General features: G+C 46.6%; 1 long non-coding RNA gene across 1 annotated transcript; it reads right to left on the bottom strand.

Annotated features, from left to right (window-relative positions):
• Positions 1 to 1,497: 1,497 nt before the first annotated feature.
• LOC108701008 lies at positions 1,498 to 12,677 on the bottom strand. The gene is made up of 2 exons (XR_001933085.2): positions 12,599 to 12,677; positions 1,498 to 2,615 (listed from the first exon to the last, which is right to left on the bottom strand). It is a non-coding gene; the product is annotated as an uncharacterized LOC108701008 (long non-coding RNA).
• Positions 12,678 to 14,286: the final 1,609 nt, after the last annotated feature.

The raw sequence follows: 14,286 nt of genomic DNA, 5'->3' as shown, positions 1-14,286 counted from the left end.
TTTTTGGCCACAGCCACTGAAGCACAGAGGCCAGAAAAAATATGCCATATAAATGCTGAAATAGTCATTTTTTGCCATACGTTGACTCAACGTATATGGCAAAAAATGACTATTTTCAGCATTTATGTGGCATATTTTTTCTGGCAACTGTGCTTCAGTGGCTGCAACCAAAAAAACTGGGCAAACAATGTCTACAAGGTCAACGTATGGCGAAAAATTACTATTTTCAGCATTTATATGGCATATTTTTTCTGGCAACTGTGCTTCAGTGGCTGCGTCCAAAAAACTGGGCAAACAATGTCTACAAGGTCAACGTATGGCGAAAAATGACTATTTTCAGCATTTATATGGCATATTTTTTCTGGCAACTGTGCTTCAGTGGCTGCGTCCAAAAAAACTGGGCAAACAATGCCTACAAGGTCAACGTATGGCAGTTGTTTAAAGAGAACAGTAGATTACTAGCCAGCAAAGCTACCTAAGCTAAAATGTCCCTCAAATCCCTGCAGACTTCTGTCCCTCCAATACAGAGCAGTATCAAGCAGATTACTAGCCAGCAAACTTACTATCATCTGTCCCTGAAATCACTAACAGCTCTCCCCCTACACTATCTCTTCCAAGCACACACAGGCAGATTTTTCAGATACATTTTTGCCCTTGATCCCCCTCTGGCATGCCACTGTCCAGGTCGTTGCACCCTTTAAACAACTTTAAAATCATTTTTCTGGCCAGAAATGTCTTTTCTAGATGTTAAAGTTCGCCTTCCCATTGAAGTCTATGGGGTTCGCGAACCGTTCGCGAACCGCTCGCATTTTTGCGCAAGTTCGCGAATATGTTCGCGAACTTTTTTTCCGACGTTCGCTACATCCCTAATAGTTATCATATCACCCCTTAAGCGCCTCTTCTTCAGTGTGAACACTCCCAATTTGGCCAGTCTTTCCTCATAGCTAAGATTTTCCATACCTTTTACCAGCTTAGTTGCCCTTCTCTGTACCCTCTCTAATACAATAATGTCCTGTTTGAGTGATGGAGACCAAAACTGTATGGCATATTCTAGATGGGGCCTTTCCAGTGCTCTATAAAGTGGAAGAATCACTGCTTCCTGCAGTGAATCAATGCCCCTTTTAATACAGCTCAAGACCTTATTTGCCCTTGATGCTGCTGACTGGCATTGCTTGCTACAGCCAAGTTTATCATCTACAAGGACTCCAAGGTCCTTTTCCATAATGGATTTGCCTAGTGCAGTCCCATTAAGGGTATAAGTGGCTTGGATAATTTTACATCCCAGGTGCATGACTTTACATTTATCAACATTGAATCTCATTTGCCACTTAGCTGCCCAGATTGCCAGTTTGTCAAGATCCTGTTGCAAGGATGCCACATCTTGGATGGAATTAATTGGGCTGGATAGTTTTGTGTCATCTGCAAACACTGATACATTACTTACAACACCCTCCCCTAAGTCATTAATAAACAAGTTAAAAAAAAGTGGCCACAATACCGAGCCCTGAGACATTTATTATGGTACAAGATCCCTGAGTATCATAACTAATAGTTACAAGCTTGTGTTATATTGGCTCCTGTAGAAAGATGCAATGTCTAAGGATTCCAAATATAATAACAGAAGAAACCAGTGCGCAAAGACACAATTATAAACAATTCACAAAATAAATGCGTCAGTTGAAAAGGTATATGTTGCAATAAAAAACAAGTGTATAAATATGAATAATATATAACACTTTATTGCAGTGGGAGGAGACAGAGTTCCTAGGCAAATTAGATAAAAGTATTTGAGTATGTGTTTGTTGGAATTAGCATGTGCACAGTTTAGTGCTTGTGTTCATAAATGAGCCCTTAATGGTGTTAATATGAAGTTGTCCTCCCTTTGCTGCTAAAACAGCCTCTTCTCTTCTGGGAAGATTTCCACTAGATGTTGGAACACTGCTGGTGGGATTTGCTTCCATTCAGCCACAAGATGGCGATCACATATTTTGGGGGATCAGCCCTGGCTCTCGGTCAGCACCCTGATTCATTTTATAGGTGCCCACTTGGGTTAAATCAGGGCTTTGTACAGACCAGCTGGATTCTTGATCTCTCATCTCATCAAACTGAATACTCATGGACCATACTGCATGGGGTGTTATTGTCCTCAAACAGGCTGTCATGGATATTACTGGTTCCACTCAAAAGGATTTATTAGTGGGACTTGCTTATTGAGTTCCCTTGCAACTGAACATCCAGATGTAATGTATATATTTTGGGAATATCTATTTTTCTTTTTACAAACATTTCCCTTGAAACAAATAAATGAGAGTTTTAAGCTGGTGATACATGATGTGGCCAAGTCAGCAGCTTATCTGCTCATGTATAAATCCCTCAGGAGGGCCTGTGTGTCCCATATATGCCAAATACAGGTTTGAAAATCCCCTCGGAGGACTGTATGAGCATGAAGAGGTGGCAGTTCAATGTATCTGTGTAGGCCGCTGTATGATCCAATCCAATGGCCCATGGACAACAGTTGAATCAGTCTGATCTGCCCTGGTGTCACCAAACTAGACAAAGATCCCCTCTGCTCGAATGAGCAGATCTCACAGGATTGTTGAATTGACTTCTCTCACCTGTATAAGAGATAAAAACATTACATAAGGTTTTGGAGTGTCTTAGCACATTTGCAGAATGTTTTTTTTTTGGTACAGTATTTACCCGTTCATGAATGGTACTACAAACACATGGGGCGGGAGTATGTGGGCAGTATTGGGGTCTTCTCTCCACTAGTAGAGAAACCTGATGTGTAACTTTAGCCTGACAGCTGAAAGTATTTATTTTGTACAATAAAGGTGTTATTGGCTGAGCTTGAATTTTATCCATACCCAAACATTATGTCACTGGCAGGCTGTTTACAAACGCCTTATTCCCCTGCCATAATTATTGCTTGAGGGTATAATGGGCCCTTTAGACCTAAGCTTTCCCTACGATTAAATGTTACAAATCTTCATTCATTGTCCAGTAATTATCATTTAAAATCCCTGCTACAGGCACTTGTCCAGTGATTCTCTCCTAAATACACACACTGGAGCATTCTGGTGATTTTTAAAGGTCAATTGAGAATTCAGGCATGTGGATGGTAGGTGAAGAAAAACCACTACAAGCAAAAGCCCCAAATCAACTCGTTCTATTTCCCAATAACTGCATTACTATTCACTATACACAATTTTTCTTTGCGCAACTCCACCGGAACTCACTTACAAAGGTCTGAAGCAGAGTAAAATATAATTTAAAAAAATATGGTGTTCACGTGGCGTAAAATAACACACAGCTTGATTTTCCATTTATTTTATGCAGCTTTTTACACCATTTATTTGGCAAATATACAGCATAATAAATATGCCCCTTAGCCTCCCAGGGTATAGGCTTTGTAACATACAGTTGGTCCCTGTTACCTGTCGTTTTATGATTTCATGTGTAAGCCAACTGTTAGGGCTTCAGGACACGTATGGGCCTATTTATTATACTGTGTAAAATGAATCTCGCTGCAGTGTAAAAAAAACTGTGTAAATGGAGAATACATCAAGGTGTGGGTGCCGTTCAAACACCAAAAATGCATGTGGCAAACGTGTAAAAAGCTTTGATGGATGATCACTTTATTTTACCGTAGCATTTTCAAGTGGCTGCTTACAGTTACGCCGGATTTGTATGCAGAGGTACAGGGTCAGTGAAAATCAGTAAACAGTTTTTTATGCAGTGATGCCTGCCAATGTGTGGCAAATTGGAACATCATTTTTTTTTACACAACATGATAAATAAGCTCCTCAGTGTTTTGATTGCTGTGGCTTGTGACAATGGTCAGAACACAACTACATGCCCTGGATTGCCTCCCATACTGTTTAATGGTTCTAATGCTAGAGCAGGGCTGTCCAACTGGCTGCCCACATGCGGCCCGCGGCCCCCCTCCCCATTATATGGCCCTCCACATCAAAGTCTGCCTGCTGTGTCTGTTTACCATATGTAAAATTTAAAAGGTATCACTACAGAGATTAACTGGCCCCTGCATTGTTTAAACCTCAAATTCACACTGTAATCCCCTATATTGGTCACACCTGTGATCCCTCTGTACTGTTCACACCTGAGACCCCAGACTGAAACTGCCCACATTGTTCACCTGTTCACACCTTCCCTATGCTCCCTGTGTGTGTCATACTTTGGTATTTGTTCTGGGGGTTTGTTAACAATTGAAAATTATTGTTAGGGCCCCTAAGGTGTTTAATCATATGCTGGGGTACTGTATTATACACAGGGGAGGAGGAGGCATATGGATTTATGGGTATGTCTTATATTTTTTCCCTTGTTTGTTATAGTTTATACACGAGCAGTGACCAGCTCCATGTTGTAGCTCCCACCCTTCCCAGTCAGGTGATTCCACTGGTGTCTAATAAAAGGGCAGCCAAGTTTGGGAGTTTTACTTTGAAAGCAGCTAGTAAGTTGCAGGTAAAACCTAGTCCCTTTGTAAAATGTATAATGAAGCAATAGAATTCTTAATGAATCAGATAAAATTGAGCATAGGACTGGCCAGATATGGGATGACTTTGACGTAGTTGGCCAGCTTAAATATATTGCAATATATGGACAAACAATCCCTGTTTTGTTTAAAGGGTAAGGCATTTTTCAGTAGCAGTATGCACAAAATGTCTCTGTCTTAAATATATTGATAATGGGTTGAGTGCAGAGGACTCTTGTAATTGTCTATCTGTCTTATATTTTCACATATGAGTGACATCCTTGCCAGGGCAGACACAAGGTAGTTCGGCACCCTAGGCAAGAGCTTCACTCAGTGCCCCCTGTCCTGCATTACCATTTCCCTCCTTATCATGATGGTTTTTAAATAAAGAGATCAAGAAAGTGTACAACATTTTTTCATTTATATTACTGCTCCCTATACCTGTACCAGCAAGCCCAGAAGCCATTCATAATACACCCCGCCCGTACCTGTGCAAGCAAGATCAGCAACCATCCATCATACAGCCCTCCTGCAGCCATCATATTGCCCCCAATCTTTACCTGTGCCAGCAGCAGCCAAAAATAAGTCTGATCACATTATATTGCCCCCAAGTATTTATGTACCTGTGCCAGCGCCCAGCAGCAACAGCAAACATTTGGGCCCCAAATCTGTACCTGGCTGTGCCAGCAGGAAGCTTTACACTTTACAGTAATATAAAGAATGTCTTCAGTTCAGTGCAACTGTGCAAGGCTGAGAGCGAGCCACATCAAGCAGGCCACCAGCTCTCTGCCTCCCAACACATCAGTGACATCATTGACGCGTGTATGCACATCGCGCATACAGGAGCTATTACTTGCCGGCAAGAGGGAGAAGGTGAAGGAGATGGATTCCACCCAACTGGGTGACCATGATTACTGAAACAAATTATTAAATAAACGCTTGAAAAAAACGAAAGAGATGAAAAACTAAAAAAAATCCCCTTAAAAGTGTGCCCCTCAATTATGGCGCCCTAGTGTCAGGGAGCCGGGAGCTCCCTCCAGGGAGGTTGTCAGGATCAAGGAGGAAGCCCTCTTGAGGGAACAAGGTCGCGGTGTCCAAAGGGTTAAACGAAGAATAGTCAGGATCAGGCAAGAGTTCACAGGCAGGCAGAATACAACAAGGTCCAAAGTCCAGGCAAAGGGGTCAGGAAACAGATCAGGAACAAGATTTGGCAATAAGGTACACAGGAAACCCAGGATACACTTTAGGGAAGGTAATCCTATACTTGGGCGCCATTCTGGCGTCTAAACAGGCTTTTTATTTGAATTTGGCGCCTTAGTGACGTCATTGACGTCCTTGCGCCGACGTCGGCGCACTGACGTCATCGCGCCGGCGCCGCTTACCCACGTGGCGGCCATGGGCGCCGCCATCTTGGGAGCGACGCCGGCAGGAGAGGACGCGCCGCCCGGAGCTCTTGGACCTGCTCCGGGCGGCGCTCGTGACAGTACCCCCCCCCTCACGGGGGGCCTCCGGACCACCAGGATTTGGCTTCTGGGGAAATTTGGAGTGGAACTCCCTCACCAGACGAGGAGCGTGAACATCACGGTGACCTTCCCAGGAGCATTCTTCAGGGCCAAAGCCCCTCCACTGAATGAGGTACTGAAGAGACCCTCTGGAGATCCTGGAGTCTAGGATTCTCTCCACCTCGTACTCGAGTTGACCCTCCACAGAGATGGCAGGAGGAGGAGATTGACCGCCAGAGAACCGGTTGGTGATGGCGGGTTTCACCAGAGACACGTGGAACACGTTGGGGATTCTCATCTCTGGTGGCAGTTGGAGTCTGACAGCCACAGGGTTGATTATCTCCAAGATTGGAAATGGACCCAAGAATTTTGGACCCAACTTGGGAGATGGTATCTTCAACCGGATATTCCTGGAAGAGAGCCAGACATTATCACCCACCTTGTAGGGAGGAGAGGATCTTCGACGACGATCCGCGAAAGTCTTATGAACAAGAGCGCTCTTCTCTAGGTTCAACTTGGTAGCAGCCCAAATAGCAGACATATGGGCTGCGGAGTCGTCAGCAGCCGGGACATCAGATAGCACAAAGTCTTGGGGAAAAGCTTGAGGATGCAGACCATACACCGACATGAACGGAGACCTCCCTGTAGAGGAATGACAAGCATTATTATGAGCGAATTCCGCCCATGGGAGGAGATCAGACCAGTCATCCTGGCAGAGGGATACGTGGTTCCTCAGGAACTGTTCCAGGGCTTGGTTGACACGTTCAGCTGCCCCATTCGTCTGCGGATGGTATGCAGATGAAAACTGAAGAACAATTCCCAGGTCTTTGCATAGGGAACGCCAGAATTTGGCAGTAAACTGGGTGCCTCTATCGGAGACGATCTCCACCGGGAAACCATGCAGGCGGAAGATGTACTGGATAAATAGCTGGGACAACTCCACCGCAGAGGGCAACTTCTTCAGAGGGGTGAAATGGGCCATTTTGGAGAAGCGGTCAATAACAACCCAGATCACAGTATTCCCACCGGAGGGAGGAAGTTCGACAATAAAGTCCATAGAGAGGTGTGTCCATGGACGAGAGGGTACCGGCAAAGGCTGTAACAACCCACTGGGGCGGGAATGGCTAGGCTTAGAAGTGGCGCAGACATTACAAGCAGCCACAAAGTCCTTTACATCCTTGCGGATATCAGGCCACCAGACTAGGCGCCTCAAAAGTTCAAGGGTCTTGGCCGGACCAGGATGTCCAGCTTGCCTGGAGCAGTGGGTTTGTTGCAGGATGGCCAGGCGAAGTTCTGGAGGGACGAAAGCCATGCCAATCGGAGTATCTTGAGGAGCCGAGGACTGCCCAGCCAGAATCTGGTCGGCAAATTGGGGATACAGAGAGGCAATGATCTTGACTGGTGGAATGATTGGTTCCTGTCTCTCAGGGTCACGGTCCACCGGAGTGAAGCTACGAGACAAGGCGTCGGCCTTCAGATTTTTGGAACCTGGGCGATAAGTCAAAACAAAGTTAAATCGGGAAAAGAAAAGGGCCCACCTGGCTTGTCTGGGATTTAGCCTCTTGAGGGACTGTATGAACTCCAGATTTTTGTGATCAGTGAAAATCTGGACAGGAATTTCAGAACCCTCCAGGAGGTGACGCCATTCTTCAAGGGCAAGCTTGACTGCCAGGAGTTCTCGATTTCCGACATCATAGTTCTGCTCTGCGGATGAGAACTTCTTGGAGAAAAACGCACAGGGGTGCAATTTTCCATCAGAGGAGTGTCTCTGAGACAGGATAGCTCCGGCTCCGACTTCAGAAGCATCAACTTCGATGCAGAAGGGTAGTGCAGGATTGGGATGTCGAAGAACAGGAGCAGACGTGAAGGCCTCTTTCAAGGACTGAAAGGCTTCTATGGCAGATGGAGGCCACAGGCTGGGTTTACCCCCTTTTCGGATGAGGGCCAGGATAGGTGCAATGCGGGAAGAGAACCCCCGGATGAACTGTCGATAATAATTAGCAAATCCGATGAATCTCTGGATTGCTTTGGTACTCAGTGGGAGAGGCCACTCCTGGATGGCCGACACTTTCACGGGGTCCATCTCAATCCCTCAGGAGAGATAATGTATCCTAGGAAGGGGATCTTGGATACCTCGAAAACACACTTCTCCAACTTGGCGAAGAGAGAGTTCTTCCTCAGACGAGAGAGTACCTCCTTCACCTGGGAGCGATGACTTTCAAGGTCCTTGGAAAAGATCAGGATGTCGTCCAAGTATACGACTACGAACCTTCCTAGGAGATCTCGGAACACATCATTCACAAACTCCTGGAAGACGGCAGGGGCATTGCATAGGCCGAAGGGCATAACGAGATATTCATAGTGCCCATCCCGAGTGTTGAATGCCGTCTTCCATTCGTCACCCTCCCGGATGCGAATGAGGTTGTAGGCCCCCCGGAGATCCAACTTGGAGAAAATCTTTGCCCCTTTCAGCTGGTCAAAGAGCTCGGCAATCAGGGGCAGAGGGTATCTGTTTTTCACGGTGATCTTATTCAGACCCCGATAGTCTATACAAGGCCGAAGGCCTCCGTCCTTCTTCTCCACGAAGAAGAACCCAGCCCCTGCAGGAGAGGTAGAAGGGCGGATAAACCCCCGCTGGAGATTTTCTTGGATGTACTCCTTCATAGCGGTAGTCTCTGCAGGAGAGAGAGGGTAGGTGCGCCCTCTGGGGGGCATAGCTCCAGGCAGGAGTTCAACCGGACAGTCGTAGGAGCGATGTGGGGGAAGGAACTCTGCAGACTTTTTACAAAATACATCGGAAAATCCCTTGTAAGTGGAGGGCAAAGTCTTTAATTCCGCAGAGGAGACATTCACCTTCTCGAGGGGTTTTGGCGGAAGGCAATGTTGCAGGCAAAATGAACTCCAACGAGAGATCTGCCCAGTGGACCAGTCTATGGTGGGGTTATGCAGACGTAACCATGGAAGACCCAATATCACTGGAGTAGAAGGACAGGGGATGATGAAGAATGAAAGTTTTTCTTGATGCAGCGCCCCAACTTGTACAGATAGTTCCGCCGTGAACTTTGTGACGAATTCAAACTCCAGGGGTTTGTCATCTATGGCAGTAATTCGCAGGGGAGAAGACAATGGAAGCAGAGGAATCTTCATGCGTTCGGCAAAAAAGGCATCCATGAAATTGCCATCCGCTCCGGAGTCGAGGAAGGCCCTTTCGAAGATAGACTTACTTGCCAGGTGAATCTGCAAAGGAAGAAGAAGCCTGCGTGAATTTTCTTGATACTTCTCCAGAGAACCTCGAGTGATGCCCCCTACATGAGAAACCTGAGACATACCTCGGGGTACAAAACTCTTGGCTTTGGCAGGACAGGCGTTGGCAAAATGGGAATGCCCACCACAGTATAAACAGAGACCTGCCATACGTCTTCGGAGTCTTTCCTGCTCGGAGAGGCGAGTCTTTCCTACTTGCATGGGTTCCTCCAAGGGAGACGTCGACACATGGGTCACAGGAACAGCGGGTGTTTGCAGAATCGGCCTTTGAAAGCGAGGGGCCAACATGGGAGAAAATCGTCTACTGCGCTCTCTCTCCACCTGGTGCTCCCTGAGACGAGTGTCCACCTTAATGGATAGAGCGATCAACCCTTCCAGGGTGTCAGGAGTCTCTCTGGAGACGAGATCATCTTTGATGCGGATGGATAGGCCTTGGTAGTATACGGCCTTGTAAGCGTCATCACACCAGGAAGTCTCCGCCATCAGTGTTCGGAAGTCTATAGCATACTCATTGACACTGCGGCTTCCTTGCCGGAGCTGCAAGAGACGGGCAGGGGCGTTCGTAACCCGACCTGGAGCATCAAAAACTATACGAAAAGCCTGGAGAAAGTCTTTAACATCAAAAGTCAGCGGGGAATTCTTCTCCCAAAGAGACGTGGCCCACTCTAGTGGCTTGCCTTCCAATCGAGACATCACATACCCCACCTTGGAACGCTCGCTAGGAAACTGTGTGGGTTGGAACTCAAATTGAATTTGGCATTGCGTGGCAAATCCCCTGCAGGCTTGTGGGTCCCCACTGAAACGAGGGGGAGGTGGAATGCGAGGCTCACCTGTCGGGTAGCTTGTGTTCGTGGGGGCTGCCGCCATGGGGGGGTCCCCAGTAGGTGGAGCAGTGGAGGACGCAGAAGGCACTTGAGCCAGCAGGACATCGAGTGCTTGCCCAATGCGAACCTGCTGGTTTTCGTAGTCCTCCATGCGGGATGCCAGTCCGCGGAGCGCTCGTCCGACATGAGGTGTGGCTTCCTCAGAAGGATCCATGGCCCAAGTATAATGTCAGGGAGCCGGGAGCTCCCTCCAGGGAGGTTGTCAGGATCAAGGAGGAAGCCCTCTTGAGGGAACAAGGTCGCGGTGTCCAAAGGGTTAAACGAAGAATAGTCAGGATCAGGCAAGAGTTCACAGGCAGGCAGAATACAACAAGGTCCAAAGTCCAGGCAAAGGGGTCAGGAAACAGATCAGGAACAAGATTTGGCAATAAGGTACACAGGAAACCCAGGATACACTTTAGGGAAGGTAATCCTATACTTGGGCGCCATTCTGGCGTCTAAACAGGCTTTTTATTTGAATTTGGCGCCTTAGTGACGTCATTGACGTCCTTGCGCCGACGTCGGCGCACTGACGTCATCGCGCCGGCGCCGCTTACCCACGTGGCGGCCATGGGCGCCGCCATCTTGGGAGCGACGCCGGCAGGAGAGGACGCGCCGCCCGGAGCTCTTGGACCTGCTCCGGGCGGCGCTCGTGACACCTAGACAGCCGCCTACTCTGCCTACCCCTAGTTCCGCCTGATCCCTGCAGTGAGCACCAATCAATTGATTTTTTGGTGTGCTATTAATGTGGACATGGTCTTGCGGTCACATGGGTGTGGTTTACAGGGGGTGTGGTCTAAAAACAGGGAGTGGCTAACACTGGCTTCCGTTATCGGCCCTCCACCATGTAGATTAGAAAAATTCCGGCCCTCGGTACCATAGAAGTTGGACAGCACTGTGCTATAGGCCTTGTGGACCTTCCCACTGCAGCAAACTGCAGCATGTTCCACAGCCCATAGTAAAATCACCGTTGTTCTTTTTCCTGTGGACAGTGGTATAACTACTGAGGAAGCAGCCCTGGTTCTACGGGGGCTTGGCTGGCTGGGGTCTGCTTCCTCATTAGTGTGTGCGGCGGGGGATCATGGGTGATGTCTGAGAATGTGTACCAGGGGGATCGCAGGTCACTAGCCCGGTGCAGATCAGTGGCGTAACTACCAGGGGTACAGGGCCCCTGCCCCGATGGGGCCCGTGTCCAGGGAGGGAAAGTGTCCATTCGTTTTGCACTGTGCCATCCGTCTATTAGTTTTGGGGTATTTATACATGGAATTGCACCGCGCCATCCTTCTATTAGTTTTGGCGTATTTATACATAGAATTGCACTATTCCATCATTCTATTAGTTTTGGGGTATTTATACATGGAATTGCAACTGTGCCATCCTGCTATTAGTTTTGGGGTATTTATACATGGAATTGCCATTGCGCCATCTTTCTATTCGTTTTGGGGTATTTATATATGGAAATGCCACCGCGCCATCCTTGAGGGGGGCAGTTGCAAATTTTCGCACCAGGACCCCTAGGTGTCTAGTTATGCCACTGGTGCAGAGGGGGCCTGGCAAGCAACATTTTGTGGGGGGGGCTCTGAAGTTACACCCCTGCCTGCTGATGTGTCTAGTGAAAACATGAGGCTAATGCCACATGGGACACTTTGACAGTTGTCTTGAATCAGCTAGCATTTAAGGAAAAAAACATGAAAATTACTGGTGTTTTGTTGTGGAATGGAATCTACCTGTCTCTGTGCATATAGGGCTGATTTCAGCAAGAAAATCCCATTCATGCAGGTAACTACACACACACAAACACAAGGGTGGGAGTATGTGGGAAGAATTGGGGGTTTCTCCTTACCAGTAGAGAAACATGATGTGTGACCTTAAACTGACAGCTGAAAGTATTTATTTTGTACCGATTTTTCATACCTTAAGTCTACTAGAAAATCATGTAAACATTAAATATACCTAATGGGCTGCTTTTGCTTCCAATAAGGATGTAATTGTGTCTTAGTTTGGTTTAAGTAAAAGCTACTGTTTTATTATTAAAGAGAAAAAAGGAAATCATTTTATAAATATTTGGATTATTTGGCTAAAATTGAGTCTATGGGAGATGGACATTCCATAATTCGGAGCTTTCTGGATAAAGTGTTTCCGGTTAATGGATCCCATACCTGTATTACAAACTCCATTCTGCACAGTTTGTGACAACTAGACCTGTAGGGGTACCTGTGTGTCTTGGGGCCGCTTTCCACAGTCCTTTAGGGTAAACAAAGCAGTCACAGAAGTCGCTCTTCTTAAAGGCAAATGCCTGCAGTTTATTCTGTTACACAGTCTTTGGTAACAAGCACACAAAGAAATGAAAACAAGGTGAAATAAACCCTTTCACCAGAGCGCTAGCTGAACACAGTTGGCAGCCTAACTACAGGCTTCCCCAAAACCAACTTAACAAAAGAACCAATATATATTACACAATCACTGGTAATCAGTACCTTCCCTGTGCAGTGCAGTTCCTGCTCTCTCTCTCTCGGAAGGGGTCCTCCCTCCCAGGGTCAGTCAGGTACTTTAGCTGCAACAATTACCTTGCAGCTTTGATCTGTATTAATTATTCCATGTTCCAGGGTGTTGTATTATATAACACCCTGGGAGAAACATATCGCCCATCTATAACTACCCCAGCTGCTTTGTTACAATTTTAACAAGCAATATGACTCACAAATGTATAACCACAAACACTGTAGCAGATAGCACCAACAGGAATATCTGTTTAAAAAGCCTTTATTTTGCTTTACTTAGGCTTAATGATCAGGACAGTTACAACGTTTCAAGCCAAACAATGGCCCTTTATCAAGCAAATGTATAACATCCATGTAACAGACACAGTAATGTGTAAAGTTACTAAAAAACTGTGTCTGTTACAACTGTGTCTCACAATGTTATACATTTGTGAGACATATTTGCTTGTTAAAATTGTATGGATATCATTATATTTCAAACTCCATTCTGCACATTTTAGTTTTTGTAATATAATGATATCAATTTGTGCTCAAAACAGATTTTGTTCTCAATCTTATATAGAAATAAATCTTTTGTATAATTTTATCAGTGTATATGGTCACAAATACTTATTACCATGAGAGACATTCATTCTGTGTACTAGGAAATTTTTCGTATAAAGAAAGTATTTGGGAGTAAATCCATATCCATCCAAAAAGATCCGCACTCGCAGGTCTTAAAAGTAGAAAAAACCTTTACTAAATAAAAAGCTACAGAGTCGGACTAAGGTTTCGGCCTACCCTAATGCTTTTCTCAAAGTACCAATTTGCTGTGAACATGCTTTACATCTACATACTGGCGGGGGGAACTGTCAAGGATTAGGTAGGGGGAGACTGAAAGGGCGAGTCCTTGAGGCAGGAGCTGTATGTGCCTAGGGAACACTTGAAGGGAATGCAGGAACAGGTTGATGAGGGTGAAGAGTCAGTCTGGATCAGGTGCAGAACAGGACGGAGAGGGCGAAGATCAGGACTGGACTGGACTAGGCAGGAAGAAGAGGGCGACGACTCAACAGGAACAGGCTGGACGGGGCAGGAGTGGAACAGGAACAGACTGGATGGGACAGGACGGTGCGGGCGTAGATCAGATCAAACTGTGGGTAGAGTGCAGAGGGATCCTGGAGCGGATAGCAAGACAGGACTGGAGCGGATAGCAAGACATGAGCAGAAGGAGACTAGAGTGGATAGCAAGAGAGGACTGGAGCAAGATAGCAAGAGGGAGGCAAGGTACAAGGCAGGGTCAGAAAGCCAGAATCAGGCGAGACAAGGTCAGTACAAGGTGAAGTCAGGGCAAGATACAAGGTGGAACAGGAAGCAGAAATCAGGAACAAGCAAGGCAGGGTCGGATCAAGGTCTAGGCTGGGAAGGTAAGATAAGGTAAAGCAAGACAAGACAAGGACAGGCAGACAAAGGCAAGGAGGAATAAGGGAAAAGGGGCAAGAGCTAGAACTACCTAGTTAGGGGCACTGCTGCAGTACTAGGAAAAACCATGCAATGCTCTGGCCAGGAGTGGTCTAAGTGCTGCCCTTAAATAGGTAAGAGTCAGCCCTGATTGGCTGATTAAACTAGGCAGCAGCTGGGTTGGGGCTGTAGATGCCAAACAGGCTGCAGCTGAGCTGGGGCTGGAG

The sequence above is a fragment of the Xenopus laevis genome, chromosome 9_10L, assembly GCF_017654675.1.
Source record: "Xenopus laevis strain J_2021 chromosome 9_10L, Xenopus_laevis_v10.1, whole genome shotgun sequence".
Lineage (NCBI taxonomy): Eukaryota > Metazoa > Chordata > Amphibia > Anura > Pipidae > Xenopus > Xenopus laevis.
This window is presented reverse-complemented; position numbering and strand designations above follow the sequence as displayed.